The 18,727-nt window shown below is 37.0% G+C and overlaps 1 protein-coding gene across 1 annotated transcript in view; it reads left to right on the top strand.

Annotated features, from left to right (window-relative positions):
- Positions 1-2,088: 2,088 nt before the first annotated feature.
- Positions 2,089-18,727, top strand: part of LOC115625227 (homeobox protein 2) — a 35,358-nt gene continuing 18,719 nt past the window's right edge. The window contains exon 1 of the mRNA XM_030520210.1: positions 2,089-2,788. The gene's annotated coding sequence lies outside the window, so the exon portion shown is untranslated. The remainder of the gene's footprint in view (positions 2,789-18,727) is intronic.

Here is an 18,727-nt window from a genome sequence, read left to right as displayed (position 1 = left end):
AACTGGCCCGACGCTTGATTTAAATGAAACAGGAAATTAGACGCTTTGGCATTGCTGTAGTAGTAGTTGTTGTTGTTGTTTTTGTTGCTGGCGCTGCTGCTGTCGTTGCTGCTAAAGTTTCATAATATACGCCCTGCCTTTGTCATTTACCGTTTGCTTTTTGAATGCAGCAACAAATTCTACAAAAACTCCTCAACCTTGGCGTCGCCACCTGCAAGACGCCAAAGGGCATTGAATTACCTTTTCATTAGCACACGCGCCGTCTGAACGGCCACCCACACCCCTAATACACACATACACACGCTCCCAAGCATACATATACACATTCACATTCACACACACCCACACACCCGTACGCAACGTAAATCTGCACAGAGTTGCACGCCTTGGCAAAACTTTCACACCCGCCAACGACATTCAACCCCACAATATAAACAGCAAAGGCAAAGGCAAAAGCCACAGCCACGAACCCGCACACACACACACATAAATTCGCACACATACACACTCCAACCGACCCATTCACTCACACACCCAACAGTCTACAACAGCCGCACAGACACCACTAAAGGAAAAAAAAGCAATCGGCCGTAACAAAATTTCCGACACGTGCGACAACTTGTTTAGAACAGGGGGTCTGTGGGGGCAGCGGCAGCATCGCGAAGAAGAACGATGCGGTAGCGGCAGAGCGGCAAAGCGGCAGCAGCGACGCCAGCATTCAACAATAATATAAAAAAAAGAGTAGAGCAGCAATAGCAATAGCAACACACAAAATAAAAGCTTAAGCATTCCGAAAAACCGACTGCTCTGGTGCTGCTAGTGTAAGTGTTAACGACAAATGTTGCGAGCGAACTTGCTTAGGTTGCTTAGCCAAACTTGTACATTGGCAACAATGTTGCCGCAACATTAACCAAACACTCAAACATTGTCCGCCACCACATGGTGCGCAGGTCAGGCGTCAGCGATGAGCCGGCATAGAAACGCGTGGGCGTCTAAATACAAATGTCATCACGTAGCCACAATACAAGTATTGGAATGCACAAATTGGACTTGCAAAGTATATTTATAGGTATTGGTAAATGGATACGCAAAGAATTGCCCCATGTTCGAGTGGTAAGGAACTGCTGATGAAATTTTTTGGAAATTGTCACAAGAAGTGACTGATAACATTTGAACTCAAGAAAGTGAGGCAATAATCAATAACATTGGTTGTGGTCATGTGCATACGTGCATTTTATTATACACAGTGTGTATTACACACATATTTACAGTAATTTTGTCACAAATATTTTGAAAAGAAAATCCATTACGAGAATTTTTTAAATACTGTTACCGGGAATCAGTATCTAGCTTTAAAAAGATAGATTGAATTTAATTATCACGCTCTAATTTAATTTTAAATAAATAAATGTAAAATATTGTTGTGGATAAAAACGATTTGATTTGGTGATGAAAAATAATTATGTGAAAAAAGCTTGATGACTAGAAAGGAAGAAATTATTTGTCTTAAGATTCTATTTCTAACTCGTATTTTTCCTAATATTTCTCTATACTATATATTTATAAATTGAATTTTATTTAATTATTTTTTTTTGTTTCTTTATTTATATTATCGACAAACAGAGCTATCAATGTGAAAAAAATATCAAACAATGCAGAACTCATACTACATAAAACTTAGGAAATCAAGGCCTATATAGAAATAACAAAAATATCTAATAACAATTTTATTATTTTATTTTTGTGAAAAAATGTTTATGCCTTATCAATGAGGAGACGCCAAATTTCAACACTGAATTTTCAAAAACCTGCAATAAATATACATTGAAACTTAACACCATCTGCTAAACTTTTTAAAATTAATTAATCATAGCAACACAGCTCCTCTCATTAGGTTTTCTAAATACCTTCAGAATTCGCCAACACTCGCATCGCTTTGCAAAACGAAGTGGAACTTCGTGTCGGGTGTGCGTCCGCTGTCGCTGCATGAGCCATTTAAAGCGAAGCGCAATCGTCGCGCACGTTCATTCAGCGTTGCGCTTTCGTTTGGTGCGGATCTCATTGTTAGGCTAGCGAGTCAAGGTTCAGATACATACATACAAGTACTACTATATGTACGTGTAAGAGGCCGGAGCAACAATTTAATTTCGTATTTTCGTACATCGGTTTTGCACGTTGATTTGGAGAGCTCGTGCGGGTTAGTGTGTGTGTGTGTACGTGTATAGCTCGTGCGGACTGTTGTTGTTGTTGTAGTTAAACGAAAGCGAAAGTTTTTGTTTGCGCGCGTGTTGGTAACAGCCTCGCAGTCGCAGTCAGAGTCTCAGTCGCCGTGACCGTCGTCGTCATAGACAATCCTTGTCTATGATTGCTGCCCGCTGATTGTAAACACGCATACATACAAAAACAGACAAAATAAACACTCACGGAGGTACGCCAGCGCCTGTCTACAACCTACTACCTACTAGAAGAGATTAAAAGCGTGTGAAAACAACAAAAATGCTCATTAGTTTCAATGAGCGTGCAATAAATTAAGTAAACGTGTTTCTGTTGCCATTATCGCTGGTGCTGGTAGTGGTAGTGGTATTGTTGCCCCAATTGTGCACATGTGAGTGTGTTAGTGTGTCCAAACTTGAAGTGAAAAAAAACAGGCAGTTCCTGGAATTAAATACTCACATACAATCGTATGTTTAAAGCCAAACAGCTGTTAGTCACATACATACCTAAGCTAATTTTGAAATAACATTCCTGCGGCACTTCCTGGAAGCAAATCAAACCAGCAAACAAACGGGTGAGTGGCCCCTGCCAGAATAAGAAAAACAAAAAATGAGAACAATAACAATTCATACAATGAAGAAATAATGAAATGCTGCCCCCATAATGCGCATAAATTATGCAAACGTGCCGTCTGCAACGCCACGGTAAATGTTCATAAATCTTGAGGCAGTACATTAGCTAAGCCTTCGGCTATATACATACATACATACATATGTCTACACATATGTGTTGGTTGGTGTGGGTGTAACGCCCGTGCCTCGCAGCTTCCGCAGCCCACAGTTATGCGCGCGTGCCAGTGTTTGTGTAAAAAATTGCATTCCATATCCGGTTGTGAGCTTTTAACTTGACGTTCTCTTGCCGTTTATTCTCTCTCTCACTCTCTCTCTCTCTCTCTCTCTTACTTGGTCTGCCTTCATTCTCGCCCACTCTCTAGCATAAAAAATGTCCCTCCCGCCATCTGTTCATTTTGATGCTGTGCAGCATTTATTTATTTTGAAATTGTGCGTCTCACCTTCTCCAAGGACGAATTTAGGTCAGTGTAGGAGTGTTGGCCCCCTTCGAGAGCATATGCTTCTATATATCCAAATGCTGCTTAACGGTCTCACTAGCAGCGTCATCTGTTGATGACGCATGCTATATACACACATGTAGGAGAATATGCCCTTTAGGGCTTACTGCACTCTGCACTCTCTGGATCACATGACGTATGTGTAATATTGATTTCTCCCACGCTGCAATGCCACTGAAAATGAATCGCTCGACTAATTATGCTGCAATGCACGACAAAAACCAAAACAATGCCAAGCAGCTACCATGGAGTTTTTGCGAAAAAAAAAACAACAAAACAGTAAATCCCAAAAAACTTGTGGCTTGTCTTTTTTGTTGTTGGTTAAAGCTCAACACACGCATGTTAAAAAGTAGAAGAAAAAATGTGGAAATCAACATATATTGACATACCGTCGATTAAATACCCTTTGATTTTGTATACTCCCATTGACATTTCTATGAATCTAGAACCCTCCCTATTAATAAAATTTGACAGAAAAACAACAGGAACTATTAGTGGAAACTATCTTTTTGCTACCCGAGCGGTTCTAAAGAACTTGAAAATTTGTAAATACAAAACTGAATTGCGTTTTATAGTAATCCTGTTGCTACTAACAATTTTAAAAGTATTAAAAATCAGTGCGTGAAACGAGCATCTCGATTTCATTCATATCATAAAATTGTAGCATGCGGAAGATTGGATTAAACTCCAGATTTGCAAAATGAAACTTCAATTATTAAATAAATATTATTTGGAAAATACCTAATAAAGAGGGAAAAGAATAGAGAATATTCTCTATACAAGAATGTTCAATTTGTATGCATTTTAGCGTGCTACGGCTCTTTAGTGTATGGGCTGTTATACCTCAGCCGTTGCAAAGATAATTTCTAATTCGTTATGGCTTTGGCAAGGGTATGTGATAGAGATGACGACACAGATGGCACTGGAAACGTGCGAGTGCAAATAAATGTGAGACAAAACACATGCGAAAAAGGTTGGGCAATGCTCGTCGGACGGTTGGTTGGCGCGGGGCTTGGATGTAGGGGAACATGTTGACTGGCTGCCTAATTTTTTGCGCCTTGCAAAAAACGTGCCGACAGTTAGTCAGTCAGACAAGCAATTTCGGTTGCGACCCCAAAGGCGGCTGTCGTTGTTGTTTCTTTTTTTTTTTTTGCTTTTGTTGCTCGCGCTTATTTGTTCAACATAAAATGCCATAACTTTAAAATGTGTTAATGTATACAAAGTGAGCCAGCAGTGCCAACGACTTTATATTGTATAAGACAAACATTTGTTTACAAAATGTTACACCCAACGCTCGAGATATGTGTGTATGTACATCCTACATTCATATAGTATGTGTATGTATGCATGTGTAGAGCATGTGCGGCATTCTATGTATTTAACTGTGCCGAACGGCAAAAACGTTCATGTGTTAAGCGTGTGAATAGCGATTCCGGTTCTCGAGAATCCAAATAAAAGCAGACTCTGAATCTGACTTATCAAGTCGTCGAAATGTGCGCCGTCATATCAATCAGTCCCCACTTCAGCGACATCGGCGATGGCGTCTGTCTGCAGACAGACTCTGTCCCACTGGCTGAGAGTGCGTAAGACTTCGTGGCTTTTTGATGGCTCTGTGATGATGACGATGGTTTTGGCGGCTGCTGTAGCATTCGAGTGCGCGTGTGGGACTCTGGCTTTGACTATTGTTGCAAAGACAGCAGCTGTTTGTTTATTTCCATGAATCAATCCGTTTGTTTGGCTCAAAACTTTGATATACGCTACGGAGGCAATGAGATATAATTATATGCACATACATAATTGAATTCATAAATCGGTTATTCTTGTAAAACCGTTAGGAAGATCGTCTTAGTAATAAACAAAATTTAGCTTGGTCACCCTTATAGAGCATTGGTCATAAAAGTTTCATATTTTATGAATGTAGTAAAACGCAATGTAAGCTCAACATAAAACAACACGTGTTCATTTCATAATTTTGTTGGGTTGTTAAATTTATTTTGTGGGAGATTTCACAAATGATGAAACAAATATAACAATTTATGTTTACTATTGAAGAGGAAGTATACTGTTGCAGGGCTTTATACAGTTGTTATGCCATAATCGATTCCAACAAAAAAAGATTTATATATCTCCTCCTATAAATTCCGATTGAGGTAGGTTAGCATTCATGCTGAACTGCTGGTACCATAAATCATGTTAGTTTTGTAATATTTTACTTAAAGCTTCCGTCTAATCAGCTGTTGTATAATTGTTTCAACAAAATTATGTCGGTGTTCCCAAGAAATTCTAAATTTCCAAAATAAGCTATCCTTATCGGCGGCATTCAAAATCATTAGTACTCAACATAGCGGATTAAAACAAAATAAGTCTATTTTTAGACATTTCCGCAGAGAATGAAACATTGTCCATACAAATTTAAAATTTAGATAAACTATGTGTGTACATACATACATTTGTGTGTACGTATATACATATATGTATGTGTTGTGTAAATAATCATTTTCTGTTAAGGGCTTCTGAGGTTTATGGGATCAAAGCGTGTTTAAGTGAACTTTAAAAACATCAACTATTTCCAACAACAGTGCTGACATTGTTATACCAGCCACACACGTATTTAAATGTGTGTTGGTTTTCAGTCTTTCCATATTGAATGCTTCCAATACTCGTGGACCAAATTTGTTGGCACCTGCTCAACGAAATAAACCCTACTATTTATGGTTTTCATGAACGTCAATAACATGACATGGAATTGCAAATAAAAACAAGCTTTAATTTCTATTAAAAATAAACGAAGGCACAGGAGGCCGTACCACAATATTTTACAGGCATATGTATACATATGTACATATATACATAAATAAATGTGTGTATAAACTGTATTTAATGCAAGTTTATGACAGAACATTAATTTATTAGGCCACAAAACTCGTCCATTCGCAGCGAACACAAAACGCCTAGGAAATTTATCATTTTTCCTTGAACGCGTAGCGCATTAAAACTTCAAGCTGAAGCGACGCGTCTCACAATCTACCGCATGTATGTATGTATGTATGTGGATTGAGAATTTTCGAATGAGTGTGCATGTATGAATGTATGTGTGTACATGCGCCGGTCGTTGATCAGGGCAGCGGCAGCGGCAGCACCAACAACAACGACGCCGTCAGCTTCTAGCTTTGGCCCAAATTGTGGACAAAAGGGGAGCGCGCGCAGCTTGGCCAAGCAACACGTGCGCCGTTAATTCAATAAAAACAACAAGAGCGAGCAGCATGCACGCACACAGAAACAGACTCACACGCACATTCAGACAGCGTCGTTGTAGGAAAAGCTTCGTTGCGCTGTCGACGCCGTTCTGCTTGCCGGCATAAAAAATTCATTAACAGCATGTGATTCTCTGCTGCCCGTGTGTTTGCCTTTCCGTCTCTCCCGCCTTACTCTGCCTATCACTCCCTCTCTCTCTCTCTCTCTCTCTCTCGCTCGCTCTTTATGCGTGTGTGTCTGTGTTGGGGAAGCTTTACTTTTCGCTTGTGTGCCTCGGCCTGCTTGTGTTTTAGATTAAGGGGGGGCCGCTGTTATAAGTTTGCTTCGCTAACCCCGTCCCTTTCTGCTGGTCTTTCTCCGACTGCGTCTGTGACCCATTTGCTTCAAAAAAAAAAAAAAAAAAAAAAAAATCGCAGCTCGTGGCTATGAAATTATCGCCAAGTGGCCGCCAACCCAACAAGCGTCCGACGTCTGACGGCGATTGAATGACAAAGTCTTTTTAATTTATGCAGGCAACTACAAATTAATTTTTGTTTTCCTCTTCGTTTACGCTGCTTTTTCCATTTGCTTCTCCCCCATTGCTTCATCTGTTGTTTTTTGTCTGAGCCACACGTGTTTGCATTTGAGTCTATGTCTGTGTGTGTTTGTGCCCGTCTTAAATTGTAACAAACGGCTACCGTAATGCCATAAAAGTTAAATTAGAAACATGACAAACACACGAGGGGCCACAAAAAACACAACCAAGTATAATAACAGTAAAAATTGGCTAATTTTTTAGACATTATATGGGCTTTATTCAAATTTTTTATTTTTTCCTTTTTTTTGTTCGCAAAATGTTTGCAAACTTGCGCTGCTGAGTCTAGCTTTAAGCGGTTAAAACCACAATACAGTTGTTGCCTTAGTCACTCAATTAAAAGCTATTATATATTGAAAAGTTTGGGAGGAATTTTTTATGAAATTAATAAAAACAAGTTGAAAAATTGCATCAAGTGCAAATTTTGTAAGCATTTGGTTAACTTTCATTATTAAGTTGTTTGTATACCAGTAAGCAACTAGATATGTGTATACTTATGTAATATTTGTGGTTTATTTGTTTGTGGGAATGTATTTTATTTAATGATATGTAAATGTAATATTTGTTGATTAAATGCCATGTGTGTTCACAAAATAGTTTAACTCAACTATAGGAAGTGAGAGCCTCTCGCACCAAAACATTATAGCCAAATGACTACCCTTTGCAATATACTAGTAACAATTACAATTCTATACATTTCTCTACCTTCTTTTTATCCTATATATCTTTTACTCTAGATATTTGAATTTTTATATACAAGTAAAATAATAAAAATAATGCATTGTAAAGGAAGCATAGTAATAAAATAGTTGTACAAATCTCTCTCTTACATCCCATACTAACATATAAATAAAATAAGTATTACATTATCTTGTATAATGTCGCCAAGAAAATAGGAAGTGACAACAAAAATGCATTTTAAAATAGTAACCTAAAAAATGCGAACTTATGGGGTCTTTAGAGACATCCTTTTTGCCAGAGCAATAAATTTGATTTTGCAAATAGTTGGACAGCAAAGGTTCATCTTTATTACAGGAGTAAAAACCATTATGGTTACTCTTTTGCATTTCCCCAAATGGGAAAACTCATTGACAACCTAGCTTATTTGAATATTAAAATGGCCGTAAATTGTGGTTGTATGCGAGCGAAATGTTACGTTTAATTAGACATTTTGGAAGTTACCAGCGGAAATCTAAAAATAGCGCCGTGAACTCCCCAGTCCATTTGTGCTCCCATTTTGAGGGGGCTATTTAGTTGCACAGTAAATCAACAACTGGAAGTAGAAGAGGAATAACCGCAAACACCCCCTACCCCGAGCACAGCACCTAATTGCTGACCCAATAACGCGAGGCACACGCCGCTTAGTTACGCTTACAGTGTTCCCCTGTAGGTATAAAATATTGCACGCGCGTGTGCTTCGATGTGTGTGTAAGGGGTGCCCATTGGTGTGAGCGCCATTGTGGACCTACAGCGGTGTTGGTGCGGCAGCTGGCAACAAGTTTAATGTGCGCGCACACAGCCATACAGACATTAAAAATGATACGAGTCGGGGGAGGAACAGTCAATTGCCTGACTTTTCATTTTCTTGGACACCTGACAAACTGCCTGCGAGTTTTGTGGCTTCGCTGTCGATGTTGGCGTCACCATCATTATTATCATCATTGACATTGCCATCGCCACTGCCATCGCTATCGTCATCATCGGCATTCTTTGCGAGTTTCTTTGTGGCCATAAAACGCTGCACGTGTGGGAACTTTTCCATGGCGACTGAGAAGGAACGACCGGTTGATTTTCGGCCAAGCGTTATTATTATTATACTTTTATTTATTCTATTCTGGGTTTTCCTCATTTTATGTTCACATTAGTGAATTATTTTTGCGCTTTCTTTCTTTGGTGGCCAAGTGTCTAGTCTAACATAAATTAAACGCACACGCGCGTGGACATGTATGTACATATATTTAGGTACGTGTACATACACATGTACATATCTACAAGTACGGTGCTCGTACGTTATAGAAGTATGTAGCTTTTCAGCTTCTATATGTGCCTGTGATATGCATTAAATTGTTCCGATCGTTTACATAAAATTAATTAAAATAAAGTCAAATTAAACAAATTAGCATTGGCAGAAATTGAATTTATGGGTAAAGCTTCCTTATGTGATTGAATCAAATAATTACTGAAGTTATTAGAACACGTCTTTAGCGGCGGAGTGGAAATTTTTGCTTTCACATGTATCGATATAAATGAACCCTTTACCAAAAGTTTTTGCTCTTCAAAAAAGTGGTTAATCATGTATTGAACTTAGAAGAACATGCATACCAAGTTTGGAGATACTTGCGGTCATACAGACAGACGGACAGACAGATGGCAATGTCTAGAGCGACTCGTTTTGAAATTCTATTTAGACATAAAAAAATTATTTAAATAAATAAATATCAAATAGGGAAGCAAATAAAAAATGTATTATTTATTACTTAAATAAATAAAATGCTGATAAAACGATGATAGCCGAGCGAGACTTCTATCATGAATTCAATTAAATAATGTATGACTGCAACGCGAGCTAAAGCTGGCCATTAATTTAGAAGTATACTAACCATAAATTTATTTTATGGAGGCTTGACAGTAGCGGTATATAAGTAGTAAGTGAGTGCATATGTTGGCAATAATGATAATTATGGGTAAACAACAACAAGAGCGCCTCGAAAAACAATGAAAGCAAACACACGCGCCGCCATTGACGAGCGCCTCCTACACTCACTTGCCTTTGTTTTTTCTGCCCCCTTCTCGCCATCGCTGCGGACTTTGAAAGCGACGCCATTCAACCAACAAACTTCCACTTCCACTTATGCCAACGCACATACTTTAGCTACTTAGCTGGTCCTGTGGCAAGCTTGTCGTGTAACCTGAACTGTGGCAACATCGGTGGCAAACGGGCGCTGGTGTTTGGCGCACTCATACGAGCGCGCCGCCCCATCAGATGAATGACTGACTTATCAAGCCACGCGCGGAATATATTTTCTATGTCAGCGTCAGCGACAACGACAGCAGCATGGGCAAAGGGAGATCGCGGCTGGAGACGGAGGGAATACTGTCGACAGCGGCAACTTTACCTTTTATTTTGTTGTTGCTGTGTTGTGCCAACCTTTCGGTGCTATTTTAAATGTTCACACTTATTTTTTACTTATGACGTGCACGCGCTTAATACTTTTGATTAATTTTGCATACGTTCTCCGAAAATAGTGACACACCCATTTGTGAGTGTGTGTGTGTGTGGCATGTGTGCGATAAGAGACTTACATATTATCATACGAGTATGTGTGTATATGATGTCGAACTTTGAAGTCTTGCCAACCAGTTAATTGGTCTTTCCAGTGAATCTAACCAACTTAGACAATGCTCACCCCTAGCAATTTTTGCAATACTTTGCCGGATGCTTAAAATGGGCTTTAATAAGTATATGGAATAAAACTATTCAGCGAAATTGATTGATGTTGAATAAGTTTATTAAGAGAATTAGAAAAGCCAATTTTGTGAAATACAAAGCTTACAACCAAATGCAAAATTGCTTTCAAATCATGGATTTTAATTTTAAGTTTAAGATCACTTTAAATGTTTGCTGAATAAAATAATCATAACTTTTGTATATGTATAAAGTGAAAACAAGCTTGACTTATAAAATTGATTGAATTCATTTATTATCTATCTTATATATAATGGAAAACATCTTAATCGATCATATTTTTGTTAACTTTAAAATTGTAATTTCAGTCAAACTTCATTAATTAATTAATAAAGATAGTTATAGCTTCATTTTTTTAATTTGCGAATATTTTTATCGGGCTCTATTTTAAATTTGTTTGAGAATTCAATTTAGACGCACGTGTTTGTTTTGTTTGAACATTTCACACATAATTATTTAAGCCATTCATGTCATTTATTTATATTTCATAGGAACATTAATCACGAAGAAAGACGATATAAAAATAAATTCTTTGCACGCTTCAAACATGCGCCAAACAAAAAAGAGAATATTAATAATTTGAATTATTTTTGCTGGCCATATTTTTTTGGCAACACGCTTTATTATTATTATTATTTTTGTATTCTTGTTAATGCTGTTTGCATTTTGTTCAAACGGAAATTCAAAACACAAAGGCGCGACAAACTTGGCAAGCGTTGTTGCTCGACACGAGACAGCTTTAGTGCCTAAGATAGCAACAACAACAACAATGACAGCGTGAAATATTGAGCAATGTCAGCGTTTTGTTGTTTTGGTGTTGTTGTTGCTCAGGGGAGGAGAGATTTCTAGAATTGCGAGGAGAAGGGAAGATTTTTAGATTTGCTTTACCTACGTGACTTTTGCGATTGATGCATTGAAATATACCAAACATTAAATCAATATACGATATTTGTCAGATTTGTTTATATGAAAACAATATAAACAATGTTGTTTCCTTACATTTTTTCTTGGTTCAAAAATATATATACAATATCGTTTATTTTAATAACTGTTTGATTATGTCTGAGGTGTTTCTTCTAAAAAACTATTTAACTGCAATAAATTGAAATAAATGTGAAATGAGGAAATCGATTCATAATATTGTGCTGAATATTAAAAAAGAATAAATAGAAAAATTGGAACGCAAAAAAATAGTGGTGCACCTACATGAATAACTTATCGGTTTCGTATGTTTTCGAGCCAATCTTCTGATCATTTTCTATCAACGTGGACATCAATTCAATAAATGATAAATGGAAAAAATGGACAAATGAATGTCTTTTGATTTCATCCCAGTTTTCCTTTTTTTAATCAATTTAAAATATTGTTCTCAATCATGGATATCACGAGTCACGACGAACGTCCATCTCTAGGGAGAATAAACGGTTGTTGTTTGTTGCACGCGCCAAACGTTTTTCGATTTCCAAGCGTGAAATGTCCAACACGCGCATTTTGTAGATTTCGCATATGATTTCAGACCTTTTAATTATAGACAATTTTTATATGGCTCCTGCCATTATTGTTGCTGTTGTGTTGCTATCAGCGGTCATTACTCAAGTGATATTTGGCAGCAGTGCTTTCAATTTTGTTGGACTTTAATTATTGGGGCTTCGGTATCGTAATTGTATTTTAAAAAGCGATTTGTATTTATTTAGTTGTATTAAGTGTTGCTAATTGCATGATTGTGGGTGTGGAGAGGCACGGGTGACCGGAAATGTGGGCCGCCACCCCCAAAAAAAGCCAGCTCATGCATCAAGTGGCTGTCTAAGCACACACACCCACCCACATGCACACAGCCATATTAAGTATACGCCCCATACATCAACAGTTCACAGCTGGCGTTCTTGTCGCGGCTACACGTGCCACTGACGACGCCTTGTTGCTGGCCAAGTTTTTTACACATACTATGCACATACATACAGATATTCCAACTAATTAATTACGTTAAATGCGCGTCGAATATTATGATATGTCAATTAAATGACCAAAACGGCAACGACAGCCACACGGCGGGAGAGTGTGGTAGAAAGAAGCAAAGAAAATAAATAAGCAACAAATTTGTCGCTAAATTTTAATACCAAACGGAATTCAAGGGGAACAAATAAAAACAGACACAGCGATTAAAGTGAATACATGAGCCGTTAAATTCATTCATTCACTGGCGCATGGCGAATTCGTATAAAACGATCAACAGTACCATTGTCTGTCGAAATCGAAACAACGTCAAGAAAACACTAAACAATAAAGTGCAGAAAGTTTTCGTGTACATAAGAGATTACTTGTCAGACAAGGGAACCACCCCATGTGGCTTTAATATACTCAGCTATACACTGATAAAAAAAACCACGGTAATTTCAATATTTACACGTAGGTTTAACTATTTTTACCATCGATTTTGCACCATCGTGTGTTTTAGTAAATATAAAGTGTGCACACTTAAATTTAAAAATTTAATATTAAAATATTAAATTTAAAGTGTGACGATATTAAATCACAAGTGATGATGTGGAGACTTGGGTTTGATTCGCGCCGAAGGTTTATTTTTTACAATTATAAAATATTTTTTCCACTTTTTTGTCTACTCTACTGGTTTTTTTTAACTCTCTTCAATATTAACATTTCCATGATGCATATTTTATTTCTATATATATAATTTCTTTTTCTATAGAACCATTTATTAGCGGAGAGTAATTTTAAATGTCTTTTGTTATTATGAATTAATTATCTGGATGTTTTTTATGCCTAGTAAGGGGATATATAGTTTGGATCAATATTAACATTTAAAGTGAGGACCATCTGATTGAATAACACTTACTTGGAACATACATACCTAACGACCACATCTGTATGTCAATCGCTTACACTGAAAACCGACTTGAGAATTCTAGCAATTGAAATTTAATATATTTCTAGTATATTTAAATCGACTACAAGAAACTCGAACTTAAAGTTGAGAAAAATATTATAATTTACTACGGAATATAGTAAATTTACCTATTTGTTTTTTGAAGTGTGTGCATATGTATATTTAATATGGTTCAACATTAAATTGAATATGGAACACTTTAATAACGAAGTTCTACAATTTGTTTTGAATAATATTCATATTAGAATCAGTAATTGAATATGTTTTTAGTAAAATTTACCATGTTTATATTTGATTTGAATATGAAATGGTAGAACATTAAATTTAATATCAAAATATTCATCTGTACAATGCAACTTTTTTATCAGTGTATATAGTATGTATTGTAAGCAATAATCGAAACCATTCCAATAGGTCTTCTGCAATAGAGCCACTTAGCGCTCCACTTTATGACAGCTGCGTTCGAAAATTGCTTTATAGTTTTCGTGAATTCGAAAACTTGTTTTGCTTTTAACATTTATTAGCTAAACATTTAATGGCGGAGATATCGATCGAAACGTTTAGCTAATTTGCTAATGTTTTGACTCGTATATAGTGCTAATGGAGTGGCGCTTTGTCTGCCACATGCTAAGCTGAAGGTCGTGCTAACCGAAATTTGCCTCTCAATGAATTGGCGCCGCTTCTTTGTGTTGAAAGTGTAAAAATTCAGATGAAGCTGTAACATATTGGCTGTTTAACAAGCTATCTGTAAGGTTAGAAACAATACGGAAGTTGAGGGTTTGTTTGAAAGTGGTTTGCTTGTATTTAAAATCATTCGTTAGTTAAATAAATCAAAGTACGCGGAAGTACGTATAATTAATTGAGTTATTGGAGTCTTCCAAATATGATGAAAAGTGTTGGAATAATAATCAAAAATCCAAAAATAATCCGTTAGTCTAAAAGAAGAAAATAAAAGAGTACAATCAAAGTAAAACCGCAGTTAAGCCGCAGTGTCAAGGAACCAGTCCCATCGATCGAAGCCCCTTAAGCCTTGATCAGAGGGAGTTTTTATTTGTGTTTTGGATTGTTTTCGATTTCAAATTTCTTCATTTCATTCGAGCTTAAAAATTTTAATTATATACGAGTACACTTACAGTCCATTTATTTTGTTTGAAGCGGCACTAATATTCGTCATGTTATGTTTTCGCGTTATTCCTATTTCAATGTCATGATATGCATCAAATTTTCAGCGACATAAGGGCTTATCTATGTAGCATTTTCGTGGGATTCTGCGGCCATATCTTGCTATCTTGTGTGACTCACTTACAAGTAAATCAGCAGGCTTATCAATAGTTCCCTTGACGTTGTTGCATCATTTATGGCTAGCGAGTATCTATTCCATATGATGTTATAAAAAATATGTGTATTGAGATAGTGGAATGCGCTGCAGCCCACCGAATATTTATGCGTAATAAAATTTGTGCCCACAAACTATACAGTGAGGACGAAGCTTCAAGAATTTGCTGTGCTAATGACAAAATGTGAAGCGCAGTGGGCAAGAAATGCTCCCACGCCCACGCTTCCGCCCACAGCATAATGTCCATCGTTCATCTCTATTCCGTTTTTACGAGTACGCCACATGCGTCATAAAAAGCCAACAAATAGAATTTTGCAGCTAGATTTTAGAAGGCAGCCAACTCCATGGATTTATGATTTAAATTTTGGCGATTAGCTGTAGATTAGATGAAGATTATTGTTGTTTCTTGTTTTTGAAAAAGTTTTAAAGGATTTTATTCAACTATATGTTTATTTGCAATGCGCCAGCTGCAAAGAATTATAGTATGTACTATATTATAAAAATGTTTGTATGATGTGACGTTGCCAAATGTTTGGACCATAAAAATTCGTGGCAAGTAAATAAAATTGCTGCGTAATTAAATCGATGCTGGCTTGTTGACTAACGCTTTGGAATGGCGATGCCAACGCGTAACTTCAATTCAAGCCTCCTGGCCTACTGAGGGGCCTACTTACCACTCCAAATATATGTATGTATGTCTGATTGCCTGTTTGCCTGTTTGCCTGTCTATCTGAGCTGCCCGTCGTCTGGCTGTCAGTCTCTTAACGAGCTGCTGTTTGCTCAACATCCGTCCGTCTTCAAACCAACAAAAAAAGACAACATTGCTTTTATTTCGCGCGTGGTTTACTTTTTGTTTGCTATTGGGTTTTTTTTGTTGTTCTGCGCTCTTGTATAGCTGGAGCTGAGTCCAAAAGCAATTGGGTCATTTGGTACACGTGTGTCTCGTTTAATGATTTTTATTTGCCTTCTTGTCGCCGTCATAAATTTTTATCGCCTCTCCGAAGCATTACACGATGGCGCATATTGCTGGCATGCATGTGCCCTTAGCTCCATCCTCATCCAGCTTCTTACTACACAACCCAAGCGTGTTAGCAAAGTTCAATGCAATCTACCTACATAAGCAAATAGAAACAACTAGGTGATTGCCAGGCATATAGTACTCATATAAAATATGCAAACAAAGTTAGAATGCTTCAGTAGTGTTACAACTTGATTTTGTTCTTTCAGCTTTTCAGACACTTTTTAAGTAAATTCAACAAATTTGAATGCCATCCTGCGGTCTAAGAAAAGAATATCATGCTCACTATTCTAGAGTGCCAGAAACAGAGCAGAACAGTTCGGTTTAAATGGACGATAGAAGAAGAAGGGGGAAAAATCACAAAACTAAAATAAACTCGTGTTGCCTGAGGATTAGAAGAATCTAAATACAAAGTTTGCTCAATGTCGGCTCAGCCGTTTCCGAATTGCAGGTGTACATCCTGACAGACATATGAACAGACATATGAACAGACAGACCAACAGACTTATGGGGTCGGAGATGCTTCCTTCTGTCTGTCACATACTTTAATTATTCATTGTTCATTGACACACTAACTCTTTAACATTTTACACACTCAACCGCCTACCGTCTGTCTGTCTCTCTATCTGTGTGTCCACTCGCATCTATCTGTAAACGTGCCGGTCGTTACGGCTCGTTTTGGAACTTCATCCGTATCTAAATACAATTATGACGCATGTTGATTGCCTTAGCTCGTGTGTGAATGTTTTTTCGCTACTGGTGTTGTTGTTGTTGTTGTTGCTTTTGTTGTCGCGCCCCCTCTCTCATTTATTTTTTTCCATTTCATGCGCATGTGCTCAGATAACAAGAAAATTAGCACTTTGCCTATTGTAGTTGTAGTTGTTGCTTTCATTGCTGACTTAAATTACAGCAACAATAGCAACTATAATAGCAGCAGTACGGTGGTCAAAACCCAATCCCAACTGACAACAAACAAGCGAAATGGCGAAAAAGAAATCACACCACACATACGAGTAGAACTGAATAAGCAAACATGGCAAATGCAAACGCAAGTAAGGAAGACAAAATACTACTCGTTTACGGTATGGAAAGTTTTGGGGGATTTTGTATTATTTGTATTATTTGGTGCGAAACGCGTGCCTCAGCTGTGAACACAACCTGATATGAAGAGTAAACAGTGCGTATACGCAATAAAAAGCACAAATGTTGGCCTAGCACTATCATTTGCAATGTAATGCTAACAAAAGCAATAATTTTTGATTACTTTAACAATAATACCAGGTATTTGCTAAAACTAGTGTTGTAAGTCGGAAATGAACCTCAAATGTATACATTTTGTGTGGCCTGGTTCTTAAAAGACGTGCTCTTTCCGCTTTCTATATTCAGTTTATTCTGATTTAATTACACTTTCCTTTAAATTCTTTTCCTACTCCTTAATACTTCTTTTAGATTAACCAAAACTTAATCCAATTCGCAATGGTATGTATATAATGGTGTTAAATTGTATATTTTTGCAATATTTTTACTATTGAAATACGTACAGCTGCTGAACAGTCTTTATTAATCCTAGGGATATTCAGTGTATTATTTGAATCAATCGGCTTACATTTCGGTTTCCCAACACGTGTGCCTGCATTATAATTTATATTTCATTTAAACTATTCCTTTTTCTAGTTTCTGACAGTATATCTATTGTAAGAATATAATCGTGTATGTAAGTACTTAGCTGGACTTTTGTCAGACACGTGGCCAAAACATTTCGCTGTCATTTCGGCCCAACTTTTGGTTTTCTCCATGCGCACAAAATTCCTTTACTGTCCTTGGCAATCTCACATACATACATATGTACGTTTGAAGGAAAATTCACTTTTCCTACTCGATAGATGTCGGTTATGAAAAATAAAATGTTCATATATGTAAATAAATTGCGTCAGCATCGCATCAAAATATTGAAACGAGTTCTCTGCTTAATGCATTGCGCAAAAATTGTGCAATCACAATTAGTTGGAGTCTCTGCACTCAATTAGAAGCCAAATTACTCATACGCGCTGTTGCACAGTAAACGTTGATGTGCTGAATTATATAATGGTTTTCTGTTTACTCTGCAATTCAAGCACGCTGTGAGAAAACAAGCTTCTTGCTGTGTCATTTAGATAAGTTAAACGATGCCTCCAATTGGTTCATTGTGTATACGCCAGGTTGGTGTGTAGCGACATGAGAATGACATGTCTGCTTGAAGAGACTTAATATGCATGCATGCATTTGATGATTCTATTAGGAAGGCATACGATATTGGAATGTAAATTGTGTAATCCGATAGCTTTTCCACATGTCGATTGCGTGTGTGTTTTTTAAAGAGTTAGCTTGAACGTCTCTAGATGTAAAAGGAAAAGACTTGGTTCATTCGCAAAGATGTGAAAGAGTTGTCCTAAAGCCAGCTAATAAGCAAACATAAATACATCAGATTAGTTTTATGAATCCTTATTTTTAGAAATGCCTTAAAAAAACCATTGCAAAAGTCTAAAACATTATAAATATTGAGTAAATGTTGAGCAATAAATCGATGCTTCGATCGTTCATAGTGTTTTCCACACAGTCTGACACACACAAAACATTTCATATATTTTAAGAAAATATAAAACTGGACAGGTCAACAATAGATGTAGAAATCGATCATTATTGAGATTCAAGCATGAGTGTCTTTACGTATTCGAATATTGAAAATAATTTGAAATTGCCAAGAAGAATATCTAGACAGATACTAGACAAATGCGATATTTTTGTGAGCTAGGTTTTTTTTTTTTTTTCATCTTCTGGACAAGTAAAATTG

The sequence above is a fragment of the Scaptodrosophila lebanonensis genome, unplaced genomic scaffold, assembly GCF_003285725.1.
Source record: "Scaptodrosophila lebanonensis strain 11010-0011.00,11010-0021.00 unplaced genomic scaffold, SlebRS2 tig00000072-arrow-pilon, whole genome shotgun sequence".
Lineage (NCBI taxonomy): Eukaryota > Metazoa > Arthropoda > Insecta > Diptera > Drosophilidae > Scaptodrosophila > Scaptodrosophila lebanonensis.
The sequence above is the reverse complement of the archived record's forward strand: the minus strand, read 5'-3'. Positions and strand labels throughout refer to the sequence as shown.